Raw genomic sequence first — 27,869 nt, forward strand, 5'->3', positions numbered from 1 at the left:
CTCTACCTAACATACAAAACTATGTCAAACCCAGAGCTGCTAGACATGCTTTACTTAAAGAAATCCCAATCCCTCTGAGCTACACGCTCTGGGGACCTAAACCTTGTCACTACAATAAACAGAACATTCTGGAGGGATAGATTCCTGTCCCAGAGACTTCCCATACTCTGGAACAAACTACCTATCTTTATCAAACAAAGCTCCTCATTAGCACTCTTCAAGAAAAATCTTGATGACTGGATGGGAAATAGGAAATTCACCCCGGGGATCACCTCTGTGGCTCTGCTCAACAGGGGCACAAGAAAATAATTTTCTTGGATGGCAAAAGCCAGGGTACCTTTTTGGCAAAGCTTGTATAGGCCCTAGGGCCGATAGCCTAGTACCTACCTATGAACCTATGAACCTATGATAAATGTGCAAAAGCAACCTTTAAAAAAGAAAAAAAACGGCAGTATCAGGAAAACCGGTTTGGGACAAGAATGTGATATAAAAGAACTTGAGCTTGAGGGAGTGTATAAATACTTGGGAATTGATGAAGGATCAGCAATAAAACATGAACAAATGTGAATAAAACTCAGTAAGGAGTATTTTGGAAGACTTAAATTAATCCTGAAAACAGGATTGACATCTAGGAACAAGATCCAAGCTATAAATCAGTTTGCTCTTCCTGTCCTAACTTAGTTTTGGAGTGATTGACTGGTCCCAAAAAGTGTTGGATAGACTGGATATTAAAACAAGAAGGATGCTTCATGCTTACCAAATGATTTATAAAAATCAGCGTATACCAAGATTATATATTCCCCATTCTGAAGGAGGGATGGGCCTTCTTGAAACTGATTACATGTATAGATCTGCAATTGTGGGACTCCACACATATCTACTGACCTCACAAGATCCAAATGTAGTCAAAGTTTTGAAACATGAGGAGAATAAATCTAAGATGACATCTCTGCTTAATTTAGCAGAAGCATATTGACATCAAGCAGGAATGGAAATCAAACCAGAAGAGGATAAAAAACAGGCAGAAACTGAATGTGCCAAAAAACAAAAGAAAGAATATAAGGTGATGGACCAAATGAGAAGGTAAAAAATGTGGGAAAAACATAACTATAGTTGCAAGTATAGAAAACTTCTGGAAGAGCCTCATGTTGTTCAAGAACAAACACAGGGATGGTTAAGGAGAGGTAAATTCATATCAAGAAATGAAAGGTTAATATTGGCAGCCCAAAATAGTGGGCTATGTACAAGCTGGTTTACAAAGTCCATTGAACATGTGGGAGAAACAGACATATGTAGGTTTTGTAAAACCAAACTGGAAACAGTCACACACCTTGTTGCTGTTTGCAACGCACTAATGGCAGAGGGACTGTATACTGAAAGGTATAATAATGTGGTGAGATTGTTGCACTGGAGATTGTGCAAACATTATGGTATTGAAGTGGCTGAAAAACACTGGAAACATTAGCCACAAAGAATTATAGAAAATTATGGTGTATATCACATGAGATTGCCCAATACTAACAGTTTAAAAGATAGATGTTAGAAACCTGGATATATTGGTCCAAGAAAAGAAGACAAAAGTAGCATTGATCATTGAAATCACCCCTAGTGACTACAGTGTCTTGCATACAGAGAGACACAAAGTCATTAAATACCTTGATCTGCAGGCAGAAATGAGAGCCATGTGAAAGAAAGATACCTAGACAGTTCCAATAGTAGTAGGAGCAACTGGTCTTATAAAAAATAATTTACAGTCATATTTAGATATGTTACCAATTCATGTAACACCATATGAAGCAGGAGTCATTACCGGGCACATTGCAGGTGCTGCGAAGACCACTTTTGGCTGACATCAAAGAGTAAAGCAATACTAATTTCATGAACTTTAATCGTACTTTGACTTATGAATGGGGTCCATCCCCGTCATGGTATTAGAAACCCAAAAAACATGGAGAAATTAAAAACAGATGTTGTTTTTCCCATCCACTCAACCTTGATGGAGTTGATGAGGGTATGCATGGTACTGTGTTTGAAATGTTTGGGGAGTGTAGTCCTGACACAGGGCAGCCTTTGGGAGCCAAACCTGACTCTCCAGCATGTGTTTTTGCTATCTCATTTGCAATGCAGGTCTCTCGTGTTGGTAATGCGCACAGAGTGATACTCTCATATATGGGGCAGCTGTTGAAGGGCTGAGGGCAACATTGTCATCTAGACATGCCACAGACACCTATGGACAAATTGACCAATAACCAGTGAGGAAGTACTGATTACAGACTGTCTGCGTGGAACAGGTGTTGATGGCCATGGCTGACCTTTGTGGTCTTAACATAGCCTTTGCAGTTTCTGCAGATGTCTGCATAGGTTCATAGCAGACCAGCCATGCTGCTAATGTATTGTACTGACTGAGGACTACTCAGAGGTAAGGTCCACCATTTGTCTGGATGTGGTCCCTTTACCTGTGTGGTGAACCACATATAAGCTTTTTATGACCACTGCTTCTACTTGTTGCCTGAAAGCAACATTGTTGGTATCCTGAGTACCCAGGTCTGTCATCACAGTCTGTGTGTTTATGGGGTTGGTGCTGATGTGGGGAATACTGGAGCTATGTCCTTGCTGTGGTTTGCATTCAGCTTGATGCCAGGACCTTGGCACCATTCCATACCCACTCTATGGCCCTTTGCAGTGTGTTAGCAGTTTGTGGCTCAATGACAGACTGCACAATATTTACTGTTGACACAGCCTTAGGCAGCATCTACATATGTGGGTGGTGGCAGTTAGAGTTCATGCTTATATACATGTGGGTCATTGGGGGCAGCAGGTAGTCACAAGGCCTTCACATGTGTACATATTGCACACAAATAGACGACACAGATTGTGGTTGCCACCTTATCAAATGTGGACTGTGGTACCCGTCTTGTAGTAACGTGACAGTAGGCTGGACATACCATACCCACAGCAAATGCAATACACAGGACTTCCTTTGGTGTGCTACTATGACACCTTCTTTGTGTGACATTACCTTAGTATACACTATTTGTCATAACACTAAGGTACTTCTGATGTGCAATAACTGTTCTATGCAATTAGTAGACAACTTTATGAAATGTTTGTTGTCCTGCACTCTCAGGACCTCTGTATTGTTTCAGTTGTCATCACAGGTCACACCTTGCCAAACATGGACTGCAACCTGAAGGGTGGTACACATGGTCACCATACCTCTGACCTCTACATATGTCTGCAGAATGTCCTGATGTTTGCCACATATATTTTTTCCATTTGTCATAACATTGTGGTTTTCTGGCAAATTGTTGGAAAATCATGACAGACTAACATTACAGATTAATGACAGATATTGTCATGTCACAACATGTACCCTTTGGAAAGTGCATTCAAATGCACAACCTGTTCCGGTATCTACTTTCCATGCGTGTCACGGCGATATGTAAAGGTTCTGCTCAATGTTTGGACTTTGCCCCATTTTTCCATATGGCTTTAACCAGATGTCTTTCTGTGGGGGTTTGAGAGGTATGCTGGTGGCCATAGCACAGTTAGACTGCTGCAAGGGAATATACGTACATACACACACACCCACTCATGACCTGCCCTTGTTGACAATAGCACCTCTACCTGCATAGTTTTACATATGATACCGCTATATACATAACACAAGCACCACAGAGCTACTATAGTGTTGCAGTGTCTGCCACTACTATTCAGGTGGATGATAATTGCAGGGTCTGTTAGGATTGCCAGTGGGGGTTCACAGGCCCTTAACATGGTAGAGCCATCACAAACACACACACACACACAGCTGCATGGGGATATCCATTGAAACACACATGCACACAGAGTTGACACTTTTCCAGTTAGAACACCTGCCTATCTTGTTATGTGCACTACAGACTGACATGACTATTGCATGTGTCACAGTGCCTTTGTGTTAGAAAATATGTAACTGTGCTTCAAAGGTAGATGACATCTGTAGGACCCTGACTAGGTTGGCAATGGGGGAGTTAACAGGGTGGAACAGGCACACACAATGGTATAACCATCGCATACACACAGGCAAGATGGCCACAGGGGATATGCATGCAGAAACACATACACTCATGCAGTTTTCAATAGTCAGATTAGAACAACTACCTATCTACTTGTATGTACCATAGTGCTATGTACATATTGCATGGGCCACAGAAAGTATATGCCAGGGATATAACTCACAACCTCTTATGCCAATTAATCTTGTGAATGCCTTCATGAATGGTGGGATAAACCACCTAAAATAGGGACTGTTCTCACATATTGCTCTTACAAACCTAGACAAGTGATAGGGTAACAGATTTTGCATCAGCATGACATTTCAGATGGGTATAAAATCTGAAGCTAACATGTCTGTCACTATGGCAACTGTCACATAATTGCCAATGATTTGTCATAATACCCCATTATTATGAGACACAGACCACCTACATGTTGCAAACATCTGGACATTCTGCACACATCTGTACAGATGACTGGTATGGCCTGTAGGGTTTGACATGGTACATCTAAGGTGGATGACATCAACAGACTCATTTAAAGTACTGCCATCGGGAGGGGGTCAACAGGCCTTATAATGGTATAACCAAAACATGCAACAGGGGATATACCACAGGCACACACAGTAGCCAGTGCTGAGGTTAGAATCCCTACTTGTCTAGTTATGTGTACTATAGTGCCACATAGTTATCACGTGTGCCACAGAGCTTATACAGCTGAAGGTTGTCCAAAGGTGCTTCTAAGGTGAATGACATCAACAGGCCTTGTAATGAAGGGCAATGGGAAGTTTATCAGGAGGAAAAGGAACCATAATGCTTTAACCTCCAACCACACACAGTTGCCAGTGCTGAGATTAGAACCCCTAATTACCTAGCTATATGTACTACAGCACTACATACATATAACACATGCCATGGAGCTTATAGGGCTGGAGAGTGTCCAAACATACTTCTAAGGTGAATGACATCAGCAAGCCACATAACACAAGCACTCAGGTCACTCCAAGGCAAGTACAAATATGACTCAGTCATTGTCCATGCTGGTGTGAATGACCTGAGACGTACCTCCCTGGACTACATGAAAAGAGACATAAAGGAGCTCTCTGAGCATGTAGCCCAGGCCGGTATGACCCTGACCTTGAGTAGCATCTTACCCTCACCAAGAATGATGCCACAATATGAAGACAAGATGATCAATTTCAACAATTGGCTTAAGTACTGGTGTCATTCAAAGGGGATCCAATGCCTGTCAGCTTGGGATGATATGCTCGACAAGCCACGATGCTTCACTAGGGACGGCTTGCACCTGTCACCCTGGGCTTTCGGATATTGGCAAAGGCTCTTGCTACCCCATAGTGCCTTTTTAGGCAAGGCTCAAAAGACAAACTCACCTCCATAGGTATCACAAGGGATAGGAAACTAAGAGTAATGCTACTCAACGCCAGAAGTCTAAACCTCAAGATGCATGCACTCGAAACTCTCCTTAGCATGGAGAACATCGATATCTGTGCAGTAACAGAAACCTGGTTCAGGGCTCCCGAGAGCACCCCAGCACTACCAGGTTATACCTCATACCATGCTTTTCGCCCCAAAACTTGGACCGAACCACGATTAGAGGGTGAGTATCGATATTCATCAAAGATACCCACACCTCCAGGTTGGTGGCAAAGCACGAAGCATCAGAGACTATCCATGTGTAACTAACAGTGGGTAAAACTGCCTTCCAGTTTATAGCCTGCTACAGACCACCCTCCTAAAACCAGGAACCCCACTCGGCCTTCCTGAGAACACTGGAAAATATGAAGGTCTCTCCAAACACCATTATATTGGGCGACTTCAACTACCCAAACATAGACTGGGAGCATTACTCTAGCTCCAACACCCTAGCCCAAAGGTTCCTAGAATTTATAAACTCAAATGCTATGGAACAACTTGTTACCACTCCCACAAGAGGGGAAAACATACTGGACCTGATCATCACCAACATGGGGACTCTATGCTCCAGACCAGAAGTGTATCCCTCACTGGTAAGATCAGACCATAAACTAATCTCACTGGATATTCACATCCCGACCCCACCCCCTGCCCAGAAAACCACAGTGAAAAACTTCTCTAAAGCAAAGTTTACACTCCTCAAAACTGAGGTGGAATCCTTCAAAGCCCCGGCCTGTGGAAAATACAGCCCAGACCGCAGAATCCTTTATAAACACATTCTATGAACACCTTCAGGAATGCATGGATCATGCGATCCCAAATAAAACCAAGATCCAATCCTCCAAAGGCAGACGTCCTGTCTGGTGGACCCCAGCCAAAAACAAACTATACAATAGAAGGAGGAAGCTACTAAATGATAAAGCAAAATCCCAAAAGGGAAGGCATCACTGATCAGTATTAGCAAAAACTACGGGCACACATAAAATTGTCTAAGGCCAGCTTCGAGAGAAAAATTGCACAGGACACTAAGGATAATCACAAGGCTTTCTTTAGTTATGTTAGGAACCTGGGTGGTAATTCCCAGATATGCTCAAAATTAGTCCAAAATGACAAAAACACCAAACCCACAGACATTGCCAACATCCTAGCTGACAGGTTCAGCGCAAACTTCTCCCCACCAAAGGGCAAATATCTATCCCAGCAGAGTGCTGCCCCTGACATCTCAGATGCTCAGGTAAGAGCCGCCCTCTCCAAAGCAAAAACACAGCATCAATGGGACCAGATGGTGTCCCGGCTCGTCCTACATGAACTCAAAGAAGAGCTAAACCCAAACATAAAACTACTGTTCAATCTCAGCCTTACTACAGGATATGTGCCCAAAGAGTGGCGTACAGCAACAGTGGTCCCTCTCCATAAAGGTGGTGCCTCAACGGATCCTGGAAACTATCGCCCCATAAGCCTGACTAGCTTGGTCTGCAAAGTTATGGAAAGGATCATCATGGACCTCATAAATAAAGATATTGGGGACCTACAAACACTGGATCCTACCCAGTTCAGCTTTGTTAAGGGCAGATCCTGCCTCTTAAACCTGGTTGATTTCTTTGAAACAGTCACCAAGGCCATTGACGAGGGAAAGGTGGTCCACACAGCCTACCTGGACCTCGCAAAAGCCTTCGATACAATACCCCACTCGGGCATTATAGATAAGCTCACCAGCTTAAATATAAACCCCTATGTCACTAGATGGATTGCAAACTGGCTCAAGGACAGAACCCACATGGTTTGAATTGCTGGAGCCATGTCAGACTCCAAACCAGTTACAAGTGGTGTCCCACAAGGCTCAGTCCTGGGACCTCTCTTGTTCGGTATATATTTCTTGGAGGTACAGGCCAACATGGAAGGACTGTGGCTGACCAAGTTCGCAGATGACTGCAAACTGGGTGCCATAATCAACTCTCCAGCCGACACAAGCATCCTCCAAAAGGGCCTCATTGAAACAGACAACTGGTGCCAGAGCCATGGCCTCAAGCTAAATGCCAAAAGTGTATAGTCATCCCCTTTGGCAAAACAAAGTGCCCACAAATTACCACATAGGTGGAAATCCATTAAGTACAGAAGAAGTAATTAGGGACCTGGGGACCCAAGTTGATAGCAATCTCTCATTTGACAACCACGTGGCCAAAGTGGTTAGAAAAACATTTTATATAGCCCACCTAATCATGAAGGGATTCACATCTAGATCAGGGGAGGTCATCGTGCCTCTTTACTCATCCCTCATCAGGCCCATAATTGAGTACAATGTCCCTTTTGGGATGTACCTTACCAGACACCTGCAGCAACTGGAAAGACCCCAAAAGTACCTCACCAAGAGGATCAAAGGGCTCAAACAAATGCCATATGCTGCCTGGTTAAAGAAAGTCCAACTCTACTCAGTCGCATACCGCCTGTTCAGAGGAGATCTGTGCCTGACATATAAACCCATGTCCAACCCGGAATTAATGGACATGCTGCACCTCAGAAAATCCAAATCCCATCGAGCTACACGCTCGAGATACTTGAACCTCAGCACTGAAATAAATAGGACATGCTGGAGGGACAGATTCATAACCCAGAGGCTCCCTTCACTCTGGAATAAAATCCCAGTCCAGGTTAGGCAGAGTCCCTCATTGACTCTCTTCAAGAGGAATCTTGATGAGTGGATGGGAGATCGTAGGTTTACCCCGGGTATCACTTCTGTGTCACTGTTAGATAGAGGCATAGTATACTAACCTCGAAAAAGGGCATAGCAAAATAAATTTAAAATGGGTGGCGAAAGCCAAACACATTCTGGCTAGGCTTATAAATGCCCTAGGGCAGATAGCCTAGTATGAACCTATGAACCTATGAACCTTGTAAAGTAGGATCATGGGTGGTTTACTGGGTGGAAAAGGCCTCAAAACACTTTAACCTACAAACATACACAGAGTTGCCAGTGCTGAAACTAGAATCCCTACCTATTTAATTCAGTAAACTATAGTGCTATGTATTTATTGAGTGCACCATAGAGTGTATATGGTTGAAGGTTGTCCAAATGTACTTGTAAGGTGAATGACATCAGCAGAACTTGTAAAGTAGGTCAATGGGACGTTTACTGGGTGGAAAAGGAATCATAATGCTTTAACCTACAAACACAGATACGCACACACATGTGCACACACACACACACACACACACACACACACACACACACACACACACACACACACACACACACACACACACACACACACACACACACACACACACACACACACACACACACACACACACACACACACACCACACACAAGGCAGGTGATATGAGATTTCAACCACTACCTCACTACTATTACACAATGGAGCTCACCTTCATACTGGCATGTGCCAATGGTAACAATTGGTGTGTAGATGCCTACATCAGGGCACCACTCTATGCCTTTCAGGGTGTCTGTCTCTCTATGCCTCTCTCTCTGTCAATCTGTCTCTCTATCTGAATCTGTCTGTCTCTCTCTCCCCTGTCTCTGCCTATGTATAATTGATAAATTTGTATATGTTACCTATATATATGTACATCTGTCACAGTCAACAGATGCAGATATATCACATATGAGCCACCTCCAGATAGCTGCAGGTAATACTGTCTGATGGGAGTGGGGGGAGACAGTTAAGGTGCATATAGCGGTCTGTATGCAAAGACATATTTGGGTAACAGAGTTGTATAGTTAGATGTGGGTTTAGGCATGGGCTGTAATTCTCTAAGTGTTGGAGCATGCCCAGTATGGCCTTCAATAGTAAGAGTTTGACTCCATTACAGAGCTAGCTGTACTCCGGTCCCTGATTTTGTGTGCTACAGCTGATTGTCTGATGAAGCTGTGTAAACAGTCCAGCACCTCAGTGATATATTGTGTGAATCTCCTGGCTGTGTGCTATCCTTATTAACAGAGTCATACCCTGATGTGGGTACAGAGTCCATTGCACTGAGCTGAGTTTTCCATAATATGTGTGCTATATTCTACATAGCACTGTGATTTCCTAGTATGTGAGTGGCAGATCAGTATAGAGTAATGTGAGGGAGCACTTACAGATGTTTGGTTACTGACCCCATACACTGCAGGGAACTATGTTACAGCAGAAATTGGTCTGTTGTGCACATTCTGTTTGTCTGGTTAGTGGTTCCCCTTCACCTTATAAGTTTCTCTTTGTCCTGCTGTAGTCCAGTGACAGTGTTTGCCCACAGTTGCTGTTATTATGTATTTGAAGTTATGGCGTGAATGGGGTAGAAGTTGTAACATCACACACAGGGTTACAGACTTCACCTGTTTAGCAGGTTGTCCATCATTGTGTCCCATACATCTGCTGTGGTCATCAGACGGTTTTCTGTTGCACTGTTATTCTAAGGCTACAGGTTGGCCATAGCTCTCAAACTCTTACAGACAGACATCTGGACAGGCTCATGTATAACAGTCATACACTGGCCCAGACATGAGGGCAGGCTCTTAATATTTCACTTCCAAATGTACACAGTTGGTAGAACAGTTTTGTATTAGCTTGCATTTACTTATGGGTATGACATCTGCATCTCAGCTGTCTGTCATTGCTGTTTTCACATCAGCCTTTATTGGTTTGCCATTAGTTTGGCAGGCAAATGCAATGTTATGACAAGCAGAACAGATATATGAGGCATATGTATGGACATTCTGTGACACCCTGTCATTCTAGGGTTATGGATGGTGCCCACTGATTTGTTTTCAGTACTGACACAGTGACATGGCAGCCTTTATATCCCAGCACTCAACTGAGTTGTCACAACCTGCTGTTGTACTAGGCACTGTGTAGGTTACTCAGACCTGTGTACTGTCCATATGTGTGGGCGTCCATCCATTGTCCAGCTTTCCTGCAGTAGGAAATATTGAGTTCTGGCCAGTGAGTACAACTCCTACCATTGGTGCAGCTGACATGAGAATTAGCTGTCATGGCCAGTCTCGATCCATGGACCCAGACAACTTCAGTATTGTGCTTAGACCACTAAGCCACAACAGCCACCAGTAATGGCTGTCTACTTGCTGACACTATTAATCACAAACATGCATAGCACATTGACCCCTGCATATTGTAGAAATGGAACACATTATCAAGTTGATTTTGACAGTCCTGGGAATGTGTGGCCTGCTGCTATCACTTTACAGACATAAATGTTACTGGAGTTCTATGTGGACACAGGTGTGTTGAGGGGAGGGGGACATACCTCTCAATTGTACACATCTTCACAGACTGTGCAGATGTTTAGCTCATATTCGGGGTCCATATTTCATAAAAATGCAGTTGTGTGACAAATAATAGTGAAATCATTAAAGACTGAAGTTAGAAAGTAATGACAGACATTTGAGTTTCAGACTTCTTGACATTCAGAGAATTCATGCTACTGCAACAGCTGTTATTCTATCAACTTCCTATGTTTGTAAGAACAATATTTATGACTTGTCCCTAATTTTGGGCCTTTGCCCCACATTTCTTTATGGCTTTGTACAGAATTCTTGCTGTAAGAGGTTTAGAGCCATGTATGGGACTCCAACATTGATGTCCATGCATTTGTCCTTTGACCCTGCTGTTTGTAAGTCCCTCATATAGTGTAGTGGATCTTGCTGGCTTAGGCCTTACTACATATTGTGGGTCAGCCAGTATTTGGGTGAGAGTTTCTGTTGTCCCACATAGCTGTCCATTATCTGCTGCTATCCTGGCAACCCACTCCATTCCCAGGCATACATGCAGCAATACCATATATATGCTACCACAGTCTACTACCCCATTCATGTATTGTTAATAACAGTGACTTGTCTTGAGCCAGCAGCAGTTGAGAGGACAGTGTTTCAGGGCTGACTCTGTTGAATGCAGGAAGTACATAGCCTATACATGGTAAGGTATAGGTAGTGTGATGTGCATGGCATCCATTTACTGTGCGCATGTGAGTCAGAGTGAGATGTCAGTCCCTGGGCCCTTAGGGTGTCAGTGTATGTGCTATGCATTGCCTCTTTGCCAAGGCCAGGGTGTACCGGGCATGCCAACATCTGGATACAGGGTCAGGCTGAGGGGATTCCTCCTCCTAGATCTCCTGTGCCTGTGGAGACCTTGGCAATGGTGGGGGCTGTGTCTCTCTTCCCTGTGCTGTTCCTGCTGCATCTGTTTCTGCAGGATCATATTATGTAGCATGGCAGATACAATGAACATGTGTGCACATGTGGCTGGAGAGTACTGCAGGGCTCTACCGGATATGTAAAGGCAGTGGGACTGTGACTTGACCAGCCCAAACACGATGTTCCTAGTTTGTGTGTGTGCCTCATTATGGCATTCTTCAGTGGGTGTGTGTGCATTTCTGATGGGTATCATCATCCACAGTTCTAGTGCATAACCAGCATCCCCCACTAGATGGCCATATGGGATGTCCCCCCTGGCAAATGTGTGGTACAGCTGTAAGGTGTGCCAGATGTGGGAGTCATGATAACTACCAGGGCTGCCAGCACACACATTGATGATAATGCCCTGGGCATTACACGCGACCTGGCAGTTGATGGAGTGATAGCCCTTGCGGTTGATGTAGACTCTACCCTCCTCACCGGGTGGTGCTTTGATGTGCACATGAGTGCAGTCTGTGGCACCCAGTACCTCTGTGTAGTGTGCTATATGATGTAAGAGATGCATATTGGTGGTCCTCTCCTCAGGGGTGTTGGGGAAATAAATGTGCTCACTGGCATGTGTTAGCATGACATCCAAGAACTGGTGGAGTACCCTGGATGCAGATGCCTGTGAGATCTCCATGATGTCCCCAGTAGGTCTTTGGAAAGTACCTGTAGCTAGTATCCTTAAGGCTACACATACCTTTGTTTCCACTGGGATGGGTTCCTCTCTGTTGGCTCTGGGTCTGAGTTGAGGGTGGCAGAGCTCAAACACTTGCTGTAGTATGTCCCTGTCCACCCTGTAACACTCTACTATCTTCAGCTCATGTAGCCCCTGAAAGGTTACCCTGGGTCTGAACACTCTTTTTCTCCTCAGTCTGGGCCAGTTGTCAGCATCATCCTCATCACTGCCATCAGCCTGCAGCACGTAGAGATGTAGTAAAGCAGCAGCAGCCCCTATCACTTTGTCAGTTACAATTCCCAAGTGTGTACTCCAATGGTGTCGAGTATGTGAAAAAATGAAATTGAGGGGTGTCTGCATATTTTATACTGGTGTGCTGCAGATGTAGTCTGTGTGATTGGCTGACTATGATACATTCCATCTGCCAGCTACTTTATTGATGGGTCTGAATGGGCCACTGTGAGTGGCAGAGGGCTTATTACTCAATTATAGTTCATTGCCTTTACTCAGCTATATCCTTTTATTTTTATTTTTTTTTCAGTTTCCTCCAGTTCTGAGCCACACGGCACTCCATGCAAACCCATGGAGCTAGGGTAAATATTGCTGAGCAGATAGAGCTCTCCCTTATATACGAGCATGCTCAGCATTTCTTTAACCAGCTAAGTACAGCTTAGCACCCTCAGGCATGCCCCCCTGCTTAGCTGTGCTTAGCTGAGCACAAACAGGAGCTGCTGAGCTCCAATGTGCTTACACAAGCCATGACACACCCCCTTTTCATGTAAGCTGTCTCTTCTGCCTACACTACCATGTTGTAGCCCTTACAAGGTTAAGTACCTGTGGATACAGTGGCCCATTTTGCTATTCAGTAAACTTAACTCATTTACATACACCTAATTGCGTATAACCTAGTTATTGCACTACACTAGAGCCTATGTCCTTAGCAACCACTATAATCTGCGATTGTATGACTCTGCCTACTAGCCATTATAATAGGGAACTTCAGAATATCTTTATGTCTCATATTTTGCTATTTTAAATTTTATTTTATGATCTATAATGTCTGTGCATTGCTGTGCACTGTTTAAATGTGTCATAGTATTAAAAAAAAAACTTTGCTTTTTCATTAATTGCATTGGTTTTAAATGCCAATAGCCATAGTGTTGGCCATTGGCATGCCTACTGCATCTAATACATGCTTTTATTTGAGTTGTCATGGCCCCTTTTCTATTTTTATATTCAGGTACACAGCAACCACATATATTTCTCCTGCAGACACTGCTACTACAAGGATGCCTGTCTGCTTCCTGGATCACACATTCATCTCATTTGCATGGTTTTCACCAGCAAATGAGGTGATTTGTATTATGCATTCGCCTCCATGTCCAGACAGTACTGGAAGGCTCATGCACACCCCCAGCCTTATTTCCTGGATTGCTTGGCCTCCTGACTTCATGTTCGGGCCGCAGCACTATTCCTTTATGGAGAATCGCTCATTACCCCCTTTGTTTATTGTGTTTTCCTGTGTTGCCTGACTGAACTAGTGGTAATGGTCTTTATTTTCACCTTTTAAGTGTTGTGCGTTAAGATTGCCCAGTAAATGCCATCATGTTCATAGATTCATAGGAAGTTACTAGGTTAGCAGCCCTAGTGCCTTTGGAAACCTATCCATGTTAATCTCAAGTATCCACATTTGTTCTTTTTGGGTAGATGGCAAATTGGATTTATAATCACAGAATTGCCCTGTTCATAAATTCATTCTGCAAACTACCCAAAAAGAACAATATATATTGTGCATATTGAGTTTCCAATAGAAACTACTCTCAGCGTGATCGCACACACTGCTGCTACACCACAGGTCTGATTTAAGAACTGCTGTTATATATAGAGTGTTTAATTTGCTAACAGTGATATACCCTGAGAAAAACTACTGTTCATCTGTCATTTTTTTAATTTGTTTGGGGAAAACTTGATTTTTTTCTGATTTGCATGACAATGACATCAATAGCATGACAGCAGAAAGACAAAAGCATACTGTTAGTACAAAGCTTATGGTCAAGGAAAACATCAAAACGATCATCCACATCACCCAGTATAGATGGGAGACAGATAATGTCCTTCATTAAGCAGGTTTTCCATGCATATTCCAGATGAAAATTTAGCCTAGCCGTCCATTCATCCAGACTGGCTAAAGAGGACCATTAGGGGAGTACCCTGCAGCTTCTTCTATGAATAGAGTCTATGTTCAGTTAGGTACCTTCTTGCCATTCAGAGCTGTTGTGTTAGTATAGGTTTAGTTCTCTAGAAAAGGTGTTTCCTTCACCAGTGGCTTAATTTAGGTGAAGGAATTCAAAGAGTTTTGGATCACTCATAGCGAAGAAGGCTAAGCAGAGATCACCTATGAGGAGTCTATATGACACCAAGGCAGGGACATGAATCAGGGCAGCTGAGGGTACTAAAACCAGATATCATTTTGGTGAGGAAATACTGAAGTTGTTCAAGTTGGTTTATATGCCTAGGTGAGTCACATGTAAAAGTGGGCATTGTTTTCACTGATGGCCTAAAAAATGTGGCATAACGTGGGGCTATAGCTTCTCTGGACATTGAGTAGATACTTCAAAAGGGAAGTTATGCAATGTAGGAGGTTTTTCTAACCAAGACAGAAATGTGGTGGCCCATAAAGTGTCTGCTATCAATGAAGGTACCCAAGTCCCTGATGTTTTAATCAGATTTAAGTGGAATGTTATCTATATCTATATCTATATCTATATCTATATCTATATCTATATCTATATCTATATCTATATCTATATCTATATGGTATGCAAAAGTAGTTTTATATTTTCTGAAGGACTCTGTACTGCATTTCTTGATGTTGAAGGTGCATCCATAGTTAACACACCAAGCATTTGTTTGGTCAAGCCCTTGTTGGAGAATTTCAGTATCAGAAAGAAAGGAATAGTGTAGAACTATAGCTTGTCTTTAACTCAATGACACACCACAAGACAAATAGATTTTCTAACTGCCACAGAATGTGGTGGTCAGAAAAAAAGAGCCTTGTAACAAGCAAGGTAACCAAGCCCCTGATGAATGTGTCAGAGTTAAATGGAATGTTATCTATATGATATGCAGTACTATGCTAGATTTTCCAAAGGAAATAATACTGCATCTCTTGGCCATTAGGTAATTCCATGGTTACCACATGAAGCATTTGTTTGGTCTTACCTTTGCTGAAGAATTTGAGTATCAGAATGGGAGATTATACCTTCCCAAGTATGCAACCATCAGCAAACTTGGTTAACCATAGTCCACTGATATCAGCTTTCATACCAGAAAAGCATGTACCAAAGAGGGTGGGGGGACCCAGAGCCCTGTGTGACACTGCTGGTGTTGCTTTTCTATCCAGTGTAAACACCCCTAACTGTAGTGGTACTTTTTCTCCAGATAGCCAATTACCCAGTGAAGTATGTTTTGGTTAATGGTGAGTTGGGAAACTGTTGATAATCTCATTGTGCTGTATAGTGTGAAAGACTTTGACAAGTAAAGACTGTATGCAACTTATCAGTGATCTAAGTAACTCTTTCAAAAAAGTCATTGAGGTTGAGCAGGTATGATCTGCCTTTTACAAAACTAAACTTGTTTGGTTCCAGGGATACAAGGTCACCTACGCAATGTCTATTATCTCAGCTTTAACATGTTCCATGGCTTTACAAACAATACTAGAGTGAATAGCAGTACTGCACTTACTAGGGTCAGTAGAAGTCCTTTCATTACACAAGGGCACAACAACAGTTATTATCCACATAACAGTGTTGTGACCAGTAGACAGATTTAACTGGAAGAGATGATAGAAGGTTTTCCTAGATGGGACTTCAGAGTCTCAGCACTCATCCATGGATGTTGTGAGGACCCTTAGAAATGCCATTTTTTTACTTTAGAAAGAGCCAGAAGCAACTAGTTCAGAATGATTTCAGGATTAGAGATGTGTGTGGGGGTGGGAGTGGGAGGGGTGCGAACAGATGGGTGGGTGAGTGAAGTAAAGTTGGAATAGAATTTGTCTATAAGAATATTAGTTATGTCCTTACGGTTAACGAAGGAGGTGCCATTAGAGATAAAACAAGCACAGAATTGCTAGTTACTTCTAAGATTCCTAATATAGATGGAAAAGACCTTATGATTGTATTTGAAATTAACTGCAACCCTAACTTCAGAGTTGACCTTACATTTCCTAATTGCAAGTTTGAGGTACTTAAAAAAAATATGAATACTCTTAAGTAACGTACTTACTTCCATTTCTAAATCCTTATTATAATGATTAGATGACCATCTTTTAGAAATGACCAAGAGTTTTCAGTTTGTTAACATGGTAGTTTCAGATTTTCATTAACATTTGATATTCTAATGCACACACACACACACACACACACACACACACACACACACACACACACACACACACACACACACACACACACACACACACACGTGCGCGTGCACGCGCATGCGTAAATGGAAGTCCCAGAATAGCGCAGTAACAAATATGGGAGTTTAATAAGTACGTGATTACTCTTTCTGAGACTATTCCCATTTCTCCATGGTATGGCAGTCTTAGAGTTTGTATATAAAAGTTCAGAGGTATGTTGACAATTGTTTTCCATATTTCCAGTGCAGGGGGGGGCTGTGCCGCTCCACCCTGGGTGATTGGAGTTTTAAGGCAGAATAACAATATTCAGCATTCACTGTCACAGAATTAATTAAATCTGGTCCCAGGTCATCTATCATATGACTTTAGTTTTAAATTTGACATGTTTCCATCAGTCTGGTACTGATGCTGCAATAATCTTGTCTAAAAGAAAGTATGATTCAGGAGAACAGGCAGCCTCCTCAGATACAAGGCTTACTGGCAAGACACATCCCTTGTGATTATCTGTAGGATCAGTAAATAGTAAAGTATTGCATTTAAATTTGAAATAATCCCTTACTGAAAACACCTTATTTGAAGGTGACAGCAAGATGCTCATACTTGACTAAGAAGAGGGTAACAAGTGAAGCGGTACAATTTAGGAAAACATTAATGACTGTGATGTTGAGAAGTCTGACACCTCCAGTAAGCTGGGAGATAGTGTGAGCAAGTGAATTGATATTTGGAAAGTCCATACAACTTTGGGTGTATTTATTGTGGGTCTATATTAGGTAATCAAACTTTCAAATGTTCGACTGTCATATGGTTGACACCATATGATTGAACTTTTAAAAGTTTGAACATCTAATAAAAAATAAATAAACAACACAAATAACCTACCTGAATGTTTTAAACAGAGGGGCAAGCCCTCCTGCATCCCACACGTGGGGGGTTGTGCCCCCGCTCTCTAAATATACCATCGCCGAGATCGCACTACACTCAGAAAAGGGAAATCTTCCCATTTCGTGCTGTACGGAGATCTCCATTAAAACGTTCGAACTTTCAAAAATTCGATCATATGGTGTCACCCATATGACACTCGTACTTTTGAAAGTTCAATTATCTAATATAGACCCTTTATTGCTTGTAGATAAGTTTGCCAGTGTTTGTGTATAGAGCTAAAGGCACCAATAAGGAATCTGATTTGATGGTTAACTAATTGATGGTTTTCTAATTCTTTAAAGGACATTTCATGCTCTGAATGGTTCAAAGACAAGATTTATTAATTGGCTGTAATATAATAATTAGTTTTATTCAGTGCATCTATGTATGACTTCTGCTTGTTCTGGATTAGTTTAATGTGAAATCTAGAGAGGGACAATGGATTTATGAGTAGTATCCTGCACTGCTGCTAATGGATGTGAATACATGATGGGCATTATACCCTGAAATATAGGGATGGTTTACACTACACCTGTTCTTACTTGTCCCTGTTTCTCCAATAAATGCAAGAGAGCAAACTAATTTATTACTGGTGCTTATTGCAGAAGAAAGAGACAACAAACTGCCGTTGTTGTTATCTTTTCCTACAGTGGCAGAGAAAGAGAGAGACAGACAGTACTGTTTTGCAGTTTTGAATTATTGCACACATGCTGTTACAAAACAGACCAGATAAGAGAATTGTGAGTAGTCACTGCATCATGCCACCATGGTGACTTTTGGTTAGTCGATCAGGCTACTAAAAGAGAAATTAACTTTTGTAGTGCAAAACATTTCATTTTCTTGTTTAGTCGGCTACAAAGTGGTGAACTTTAAAATGCATGAGTCCCAGCTGTTGCAATTCAAACTAGCATTGTTCTTTATGTAAGTATTTATAAGTAATTACTATTTTATTTAACTCCAATATATATTTTAACTTTCAAACCTGAACAAATGTCTGCATTCGATTTCAAGAATGTGGTCATATGAAGGTGCACCTTTCTGCCAAACAATGGAGGCTAATTCAGTCACATTTGAAAAAAATTGCTAGTCAGGAAGGTTTGCATAGTTCATAATGGCTCCTATAGTAAGTGCTCATCTTACAGGAAAAGCCTTTATGAACTGTATGTATATTCCTCCAACAGGTGGTTCAGATTTCGACAAAGTTGACTCATAATTTCCTTGAGTGTTTTTTTTTTTAATTAAGACAATTGAGGCTAGTTTTTTGAGCTGAAACACTGAGCAAGATATCTGTTAGACCCAGAAAGATATAACAGTAAAAAAGATCATGTTGGAAATTTTAGCTATATACCGATTTAGGAGACCTCTGCCTACTACTATCAAATGTGGGGTATATCATGCTGCCCAGCCAAACTCAGATGAATTTGTAACCCTGCTAAGGACAGCATTACATTATGAAAGCTTGTTTAAGAAAAAAACACTGGTAAACTAGCCAAAAGTTCTATCTGTGAGGTTAAGAGTACTTTGTCCTGTATAGTTTAAATGTGAGAAGAAAGGCCATACAGCCTCACACTGTAGGGAAAGTAGGTAGGAGATGTCCATCCAGGTAACAAGGTGCACAAAGGGTGGAAAGTAGGTTGTGGATTATGCTCATACTACTCCAAGGGTTGGACAAAACAGGCTTTTGTTACTGTGTTAAAGTCACGCTAACAAAGTGCATGCTCAAGGTAGATGGCCAAGAGTTGTAAAAGGAAAGCCTAGACTCCCAGAACCACAGATTCTACCTGAGCTCATGATGAAAGAAAGTGCTATCTGATAATCTAAGTGTAGATAACAGATCTGATTTTAGAAAGTATTACATCCAGTAATACTTCAGCCTTGACATAATTATGTGCAAACACTCCTCTTGTTTTAAAAAAAGCTATGGAGGGAATGTGAAGAGGAAAACTCCCAGGAGGCTGTGAAGGTAAACGCTGAGAAACTACCAACCCGCAGAAAAAAATCTGGAATGAGTCAAAATACAGCCCACAGTAACAATGAATTAACCAGGCAAAACTAAGATATAGATAAATGTTCCCAAAGAAAGGCCCAACAAAGCGAAAGAGGAAGGATGGCTAATAAGAAGAGATGAACCCCAGGGAAGTCTGGCAAAGATCAAGAAGGATAAAAGTAGGTAAAGGAAAGACAACAGTATGGAAAGGCACTCCTGACAGTAAAGAAAGATAAACAAGAGAGGCTTTCCCAAAAGGACAGGTAAAGGATTTTAAATAGGTCAACAATGTGGAACAAGAGAAGCATGTGCTAGTGGAATGCTGGACCATGAGGGAATAATGGAATATAGGTGTTCCTTGCTTTTTTAATGGGACAGGAAAATAGACTTTCCATCTTCAGAGATACTTGGGAGGAAGGACCCTGTCTGCTACAATTTTCAACTAGAAAATGGATTTTTAAAAAAGGTCTCTGGAAAACCTTAAGACAAATGTATGAGAATATTGCTAGTGTAGTGAGATTGGACTCCCCTGTATACACCTCCCTACTCTCTACCCATATTTTAAATTATAAAGCAGGGAAGAAATTATCTGCCAGTTGTTAGTGACCTGTTCATATAGTGGAATGGTAATGAAGTTTGCTCACAACCATATTTTAGGCAGTCACCTGGCATGGACATGACCACATCTTGAATGCTAGCTTGCTTTTATTAGACAGAACTTATTAAAGAGATAAGAAGTTCCTGTGCTTGTTGCCCAGTGTGTCTGAAGATTAGATCCAATTCCAAATTTAAGGAACCATGATACCAGTGCCAAAAAATAGAGGTCCCCTTTAAAATTATCATTATATGGACATTGCGGCTGTTCTGCTTAAGTCCAAAGATTTTTATGTTGAATTTTGGTGAGGTATTCCCCTTTGGAATGCCAGCTCTAGTAACATGAGCAACGCTTTTTTTCTTTTTTGGTTAACCAAGGAAATTGTAATTTACCAATACAATATAGTCGTGTCCAAGTTTATGAATCATTTGTCACACTTTCTTCAAGTAAAACAACCTAGGACCTCAGTGTACCACCCACAAATGGATGAAAAAATAGAAAGTACAAGAATACCCTAATCTTCAAATAATAGAGACTGAGGAAAAAGAACCTCACACATTTGTTACCCCATCTCGTGTTTTTCTGCATGGGAGGTCCCACAAGCTTCCACTGGCTTTAGTTCTTAAGAGTTACCATATGGGAAATTGCCCATGGGACTATTAAACATTGTCACAGAAATCTGGATGGGAGGAGAAACCTTGTTTACAGCTGGCTGTAGTGAAACGCTACAACAGTATTCAGGAAAGAATCCAAATGAAGCTGTGTGTAGTAAGGGAGGTTACAGAAAGGTCTTGGACTAGCCAGCAATGAGTACATCAACAAAATATCCACTACAGGGAGGCAGGAATGGGACCAGGTCCTTGTCCTGGTTCCCAGCAATGAAATAATTTTTTAGCTAAGTGGCAAGGCCCATACATGATTTATGAGAGTTTAATGAGGTGAACTACAGAGTAAAGCAAGTAGGGAAAATGTGATTCAAACAAATTTACTGCAGTAACATATTAACATCCTTAAGGAAGCCAGAGGTTAATGTGAGGAGTGGGACTGAATATACTCAATTAGAAAGAAGTGGAACAGATAACCAAAGCTCCTCAGGTAATTCAGGATGAGATTTTCTAAGGCTCCAAAACTGCAGGTCCTAGAATTCCTGTCATGGAACAATGGTATCTTCTCAGGCTTTGCAAGATATGCCACTCTCATTACCTACCTCACCAATTCATGAGTCCTAGGCCTTATAGAATCCCTGAAGCTCAATACCAGGCCATCTAGGATAAAAACAAAAGATACTAAACTTACGGGTGAATCAATAATCCTTTATTGAATGGAACAGCACCATCATGTTGGCAAAAAGCAGGATAGTACTACTGGGTTCTGTAACACTTTTGAAAAATGAATAGCATATTAAAAAGTCATACCTATCCTACACCCATGGTAGGTAAACTAGCAGAGCAGTTGGGGATTATGCAGAAACTCATTCATCTAGATTTGATTAAGGGTTTCTAGAAAATTTCTCTCTTCCATCATTTCAAGTAGTAGATAGTTTTTTTTTCAAGCAGAAGTCCTTTTCCATTACACCAAATTATTCTTGGGTGTCCACAGAACCTCAGTTTTATTTCAAAGGTTCATAGACAAGGCATGGAAATCTCACTGATACTATCCTGCAGCTTCTGTTTATGATGTTGTGATTCGTGATATGCTGTGAGGTTGATATAATGGTTATGGTGTTTACTTTACAATTACAAGGTACAGAGTTTGATTCTCATAAAAGAGAAATTGGCTAGGCTTAAAATGGCCAACAAGGGCAGTAAGCCTAGTATGAACCTATGGATTATTACCTCCCAAGAACACACGTTGCACAAAAATAGTTAACACAAACAGGTCACATGTTGAATGCCACTGATTATCAGATAGGTCTAGGTTATATTAGAAGTCAAGGTCTAAGTAAATTCCAAAAAGAAAATCTGTAGGTCATTAAAATATTGCTGATGCGCAAACTAAAAATACACATCTGAGCTTTTTTGGGACTTGCTGGTTACTTCAGAAAATGTATTCTATACTTTTCTGTAGTTGCCTGCTGCCTAACTGACCTCACCATGAGCAGAAGACCTGATGAAGTTAAGGGGATACTAGAAATATATGCAGCCTTTTAGAACCAGGGTACCCAGGCTGTACTGACAAATGATCTATTGTAATCAGTGTACTACCTTGGTAAACTAAGTAAGTAACTAACTAAACAAAACAACTTCTTCACAGAACCCATTCAGAGGTCCCCGATTTTTCTAAATTCATTATGGCATATATTGATATCTCTAAGTGTAGGCTAGCAGTCAGCAGTCCGGTAATGAAGCACAACCACAGACAAGTATCTAGCTGACCTAGTGTTCAGTGCTGTATCTTTATCTGGCTTGCCTCAACTCAAACGTTGAGAAGAAAGAAAATAAATCTGATCAGGCACTCTTGGAGCAAGGCAAATCCATTCTCTACCAAATCAGTGCCCTCAATAGTTGAATAACAAAAAAAGGTAAAAAGTCTGCTCCTGATCTGACAAACTATTCGTTATCTCTTTGTACTGCTGCAAAGAAAAAGAGGGAGAGAGCTGTTTTTAGTTGTAAATTGTTGCACATGCATGCTGTTATCAAAGGAAAAAGACTGCTGCTAGTCATACTGGGCAAGACAACTACAGATTCATCCCAATAAGTTCACTGTTAGACGATCATGCTAAGAAACGTGAATTGAGCTTTTGGCTTTTGATTGATTTTCTTGTTTACTTTAATCACGAAGAAGTGACTTTTAAAAAGTGTTATATAGCCATATCAATATCCATGACAATTGATAAATTGATTAAAACCAGTGAATTATCAAAACCAATTAAATAATTAAAACAATTCTAAATAGAGCATAAATTTCCACAGAAATAGAGCCCATACCACAGGATGAAATAAACATTTTAACACACTTAATAGAGATGGTGTTAACAAATAATTACCTTTATCGTGATGGTCACTACTACAAGCAAATAAAAGGGGTGGCAATAGGCTCTCCAGTGGGTACATTATATGCCAATGTCATCATGGCCACTTGGGAGTTCAAATATCTATTTCAATCTGAATTCATGCAATGTATAGATATGTATTGTAGATTCCTAGATGACATTTTTTATTTGGCATGTACCCATGGAAATTATTGATGAATTTATTCAATATATTAATTACTCCACCAAATTTTTAAAATTCACTTATGAAGTTTCTACAGACAGCATTTCCTATTTAGATGTATTAATATCAAAAAATTACATGCAAAATAAATTAATAGCCAATATTTTCAGAAAGAAAACTTATTCAAATAAGTTTCTGCATTACACCAGTAATCATCCACAACATGTCAAAAAAGCTGTTTTAAAGGGTCAGTTAGTTCGTGCAGCACGAATGGTTTCAGAGTTTGGGGACTTTGTGGATGAATGTCATCATATCATGAATATGTTTATAAATAGGAATTATCCACAACAGTTTGTCAATGAGGTATTTCAAGAGGTTAAGCAAAAAAGAAGCACAGGCTTTTATAAACCATTATTAGGAACAGCCAATATGGATAACATACATCCTTTAGAACTAGGAGATGGTTTACATGTAGCAACATCTACAGCATGCAATAACTTTCAGAATAACATTTGCAATACTAATAATCACATTAAGAATCATAATCACAATCGAAGCAATGTAGCATTCATAACTACATATACACAAGACTCTAGAGAGTTAAATAAACTTTTAAATAAAAAATGGACACTTATAAATAGAGATACACAATTAGCAGATATTTTAGGAGTCCAGCCATTAGTAATTTATAAGAGATCATAATTTGAAAGATTGGTGCAGTAGATGTTCTCAAACTACACAACACACACAGGGTATTATGAGAAAATGTAATATGTGTGCATATTGCGCTTATATATTGGAAGAAGATCAAGCAATTTTGGGAGGGACAATGATAAAAATTAGAGGAAAATATAATTGCAACACAGTTGGAGTGGTTTATGCAGCTTTGTGTTCTTGCTGTGAGGCCTATTATGTAGGCAAAACAGAACGCAAGTTACGACAGCGTATTTTTGAACATCTGAATGATATAAGAAAGTGTTCACATAATAACGTGCTATGTAGACACTTAATGCATAATTCCACACATTCATTTCAATTTATAGTATTGGAAAAAATAAACACATCTCCTAGGAAAGGTCCCTGGAAAACAATGTTAGAATTTAAAGAATATTGGTGGCAAGTTCTTTTAAATGACATGCAGTTTCCAGGACTTAACGACTCAGTATCCATTAAAAGTATTTTAAAATTAAAGGCTTATAATAGATAGCATACTTTCACACAAAATATAGTTCTTGCAAAGCAATTGTATTTATTTACTTCATTCATAGCAAGTATTATATAGTAGGAAATTTATGCTCTATTTAGAATTGTTTTAATTATTTAATTGGTTTTGAAAATTGACTGGTTTTAATCAATTTATCAATTGTCATGGATATTGATATGGCTATATAAGGTTTTTATTTAGATGTATCTGATGTCTGAAGAAGGCTGTTAACACGGCTGAAAGCACTTACCTTTTATTTGTGGATTAAATTTTGCATTTTGGTTTACACGCCGAGTCCGTGGGATTGTTATTGTGCTGCTGGTATATATTTTCATCAGTTTTCAGTTTGAGTTTTTGTTACTTTTAAAAAGTCTGGGTGCCACCTGTTGCTGTTTATATTAGCAGCAGATTATTTTTCTGCAATCTTTCAGGCCTGACCAATTGTAGGCTTTGCTGAGTTCATTAATGTTAAAGTATGACTGCTGTGTATTGAATGTGCTTTGGGTTATTATTGCAGGCAGATGATCTGATGATGCTTTATTACTGTTGCAAACCTCACACCCTTTCTGAGTGTTTAAAAGGGTAGATCTAGAAGGGATTTTTCTCACTTCAGGTGGGCTGTTCTGTTTGAAGTGGCCTAACTGTATGCAAATGAAGGCATTGTAGAACTTTCAAGCACCATACTATAATGTTACATTTCAAGGCCTTTGTTTCTTATGAACTTTGCCAGGAATTTATTGTCTAAATATAGTTAGAGTTTAGAGCACGGACTTCAGCAGAGGACACAGTAGTGAACATCTTTCTCAGTTTTCAACCTGGGACCCTGTAGAGTCCTATGATCTCAAATTTTCAGCTCACTCATTTCTCTCTTCTAGGATCTTAGCTGTTATTTGATGTTGAGCTTCATGTTTAGATTAAGTCCTTACTTAGGATAAAGCAATCACCTAAACTGGATGTTTTTATTCCAGACAGAAAGATCTTACCAAGACAGTGATTTCACAGACATTCTATTTACTTTTACACACTCGTGTATATACACACACACACACACACACACACACACATATATATATATATATATATATATATATATATATATATATATATATATATATATATATATATGAATGCCTGCCACTGGTCCAAACTTACTTACCTCAATTTTTCCTTACTAAAACTACACACTGATACCATTTCCAATACAAATGCAAATTTCCCAAAACTAAAAATCTCAAACAGATGTATCTATATAATGTTCATAGGTTCATAGGTTCATAGGTGCATACTAGGCTAATGGCCTTGGAGCCTTTAGAAGTCTAGCCCATAAAAGTGCCCTGTCATCGTGCCACCCGAAATTAGTTCTCAGTGCTTCTATCAAGTAGAGCCACTGGAGTGATCCATGGGGTGAACTTTCTATTTCCCATCCACTCATCAAGATTTCTCTTGAAAAGGGCCAGTGAAATGCTCTGCTTGACATGTATGGGAGGTCTACTCCAGAGCATGGGCAGTCTCTGGGTTATGAACCTGTCCCTCCAGCATGTTCTGTTGATTGTGGTAATGAGGATGAGGTCTCTGGATCATGCGGTGTTGAGGGATTGGGATTTCTTTAGATGTAGCATTTCTAACAGAGCTGGGCCAGACATGGCTTTGTAAGTCAAGCAGAAATCACCTCTTAGTAGATGATGTAAGACAGACAATAGCTGGATTTTTTGAGTCTGTCCATGTAGGACATGTATTTAAGGCCTAGGATCCCCTTTGTGAGGTACTTTTGTGGCCTTTCCAGCTGTTGCATGTGTCTAGTGAGGTATATGCCAAATGGGGAATTATACTCGATGATTGGCCTAATGAGGGAAGAGTAGAGAGAGATGATGACCTCTTTCTTCCTGGATGCAAAACCCTTGGTAATGAGGTGTGCCACATAGAAGGACTTTATGACCACAGTGGCAATGTGATGGTTGAAGGAGAGGTTGCTGTCAACCTGTGCCCCCAGATCTTTTATAACGTCTTCAATGTTCAGTGGGCTCCCATCGATGTGGTAATTAGTGGGAACTGAGTTTTTCCCAAAGGGGATGATGGCACATTTTTTGGCATTAAGCTTAAGGCCATGGTTTCAACACCAGCCATTGGTCTCAGTGAGGCCTTTCTGTAGGATGTCTACATCACTTGGGGAGTTATTAATGGTTCCCAGCTTGCAGTCATCTGGAAACTTGGTCAGCCAGAGTCCCTTTGTGTTGGCCTGGACTTCTGAGAAGTAGATGCCAAACAGGAAAGGACCCGAGACCAATCCCTGTGGGACTCTACTCATGACTGGTCGGCAGTCTGACTTGGAGTCCGCTACTTTCACACTGTGGGTTTTATCTGTGAGCCAATTTGCAGCCCACCTAGTGATATAGGGGTAATGCCTAGTTTGGTGAGTTTATCAATAATTCCTGAGTGGGGAATGGTATCAAAGGCCTTGGCCAGATCGAGGTAGGCTGTATAAACTGCTTTGCCCTCACCCACAACTCTGGTGACTGACTCAAAGAAGTCAACCAGTTTGAGCAGGCATGATCTACCTTTCACAAAACCAAATTGAGTGGGATCTAGAGTTTGGAGATTCCTTATCCTTGTTAATTAGGTCCATGATGATGCACTCCATAGCCTTACATATCAGACTTGTCAGGATAATGGGGTGATAATTTCCAGGGTCTGTATTCACTCCACCTTTATGGAGAGGGATGACTGTAGCAGTGTGCAATTCAGTAGGGATAAAGCCTGAGGTGAGACTGTGATTGAACAGGGCACACAGATTTGGTGACAGTTCACCTTGTAGTTCATGTAGAACACATCCAGGGATATTATTGGGTCCCATGGAAGCTGTATTCTTGGCCTTGGACAATGCAGCTTTAACCTGTGCTGCAGCAATGCTGGGTGTCTGGCATTCCTCCAGTATTGTGATTGGTCCTTTAGGAGGGGAGAGAGGGATAAAGTTGGCACTGAATCTGTCAGACAGTATGTTGGCAATATCTGTTGGCTCAGTATAGGAGGTACCATTGTGCAGTAACTCAGAGCAAACCTGGGTATTGCCATGGAGATTCTTGATATAACTATAGAAGACTGTGGTTGTGTTTAGTGTCTGCCACAATTCTGCCTTCATAGCTGGCTTTTTCAACTTTTTGTTGAGGCTAATAAGAGAGTTTTTCCAGTCTTGGGACTTCACCTTTTTCTGCAACAGTTTCTTCCTTCTATTGTAGAGTTTATTAATGG

Source organism: Protopterus annectens, chromosome 7.part0 (assembly GCF_019279795.1).
Source record: "Protopterus annectens isolate FY-2018-M chromosome 7.part0, PAN1.0, whole genome shotgun sequence".
Taxonomy (NCBI): Eukaryota; Metazoa; Chordata; order Ceratodontiformes; family Protopteridae; genus Protopterus; species Protopterus annectens.